Genomic DNA, 1,616 nt, shown 5'->3' with positions numbered 1-1,616 from the left:
ACTGAACCCCCCCCATCAGGCTCCATGTTCAGTGGGGAATCTGCCTCTCCTTCTCCCTCTGGCCCTCCCCCCATTCATGCTCTCTCTCTCAAATAAATAAATTGGAAGGAAGGAAGGAAGGAAGGAAGGAAGGAAGGAAGGAAGGAAGGAAAAGAAAGAATGAAATCCATGCCTATCTTCTGTGGCCCAAACACCCCCAGTGACCCTGGGCTTGGTGCAGCTCCTCTGGGCTGTGACCTCTGCCACCATCATGGCACAGCTGGGCCTAAATGAGCACCATCAAAATGAAGTTATTAATTACTTGCATTTTGCTTGTTCAAAAAGAGGCTTGAGACTCAAAACTATAGATTCCTGCTTCCAAGACCTCTAAGAGAATAAGCTGGTGGAGGAGACCTTCACCATGGAGGTGTCCAAGGTCCTGAGAGGGCTGCAGGCTGTGGTCTGCAGTGTGGTGGAGACTGAGCTCATCAACACGGCCCACACCAATGTGTTACTTCTGTGGGAGCTTTTCTCACAAGCTGAGAAGTGGTACCTCAAGCTACAGATGGATATCTCTGAACTTGAAAACAGAGAATTATTAGAACAAGTTGCAGAATTTGAAAAAGTAGAATTTAAATCTTCAAATAAAAAGCCCATTGTAAATACCACGAAGCCAAAACTTGCTCTACTTAACAATGGTGGAACAACAAAACTTCTGAACAAGGAAATTTTTAAGACTTCAAGAAGAGAATGAGAAATTGAAATAAAGACTGAAGACCATTGAAATACAGGCAAACACATGCATTAGATGAGAAGTCAAAGCTAGAAAGAGAACTGCAGGATTTACAGCTTGACCAAGGAAATCAAAAGGATCTTATAAAGGCCCAAGATTTAAATGATTGGAAAACACAGTAGCTGCTTTAAAGAGTGAGTTTCAGAGGACACTTAACAACAAGACAGAAAACCAGAAGTCGCTGGAGGAGAATCTAGCAATGGCCAAGTACGACCTACTCAGGGTTTAGGAGCAGCTGAGCATGGCTGAAAAGGAATTAGAGAAGAAATTCTAACAAAGAGCAGCTTATCAAAACATGGAAGAGATTCTCACCAGGAAGAATGACCAAATCAAAGACCTGAGGAGAAGACTGGCCAAATGCAAACCTGAAGATTAAAAACTGAAGAAGATTGTTTCTGGAAGCTGCCACAGGGTGAAAGTACAAGCTGTTTCTCACCTCAGGCATGTATTTTGAAGCAGTTTGTTATATTCCCTCTCCTTATTTTTATAATATATAGACTTTGCTTCTAATATTTAGAATTAGACTTCCTATTTCAGTTACCTAATTGAGAAGAGGGGAACCTACTGACTAATTCTGGCCAGTCATCCCAAATTTCTCTGCCAAAAGCTCTACAGTCTTAGTTCCAATGCAGTGAGAATTCTTTATAGTAAAAAAGAGGTTTTTAAAGTGGGAAGAAGAGTTTTATCCTTTTGCATTAGTATAAAGAGTATACCATTTCAATAAGTGTTAAAACTAAAAAAAAAAAAAATCTGCTTAACTCCAAGTCTAGAAGATCTTTCTTTATGCTGTCTTCCTGAAGTTTTATACTTTTAGCTTTTATGTTTGTGCATAGGATCCACTTTG

General features: G+C 40.3%; 1 pseudogene; it reads left to right on the top strand.

Annotated features, from left to right (window-relative positions):
* The first annotated feature begins 250 nt into the window (after positions 1-250).
* On the top strand, positions 251-1,189 carry LOC103664632 (annotated as a pseudogene).
* Positions 1,190-1,616: the final 427 nt, after the last annotated feature.

This window comes from Ursus maritimus, unplaced genomic scaffold (assembly GCF_017311325.1).
Source record: "Ursus maritimus isolate PB19 unplaced genomic scaffold, ASM1731132v1 scaffold_15, whole genome shotgun sequence".
NCBI classification, from domain to species: domain Eukaryota; kingdom Metazoa; phylum Chordata; class Mammalia; order Carnivora; family Ursidae; genus Ursus; species Ursus maritimus.
The sequence above is the reverse complement of the archived record's forward strand: the minus strand, read 5'-3'. Positions and strand labels throughout refer to the sequence as shown.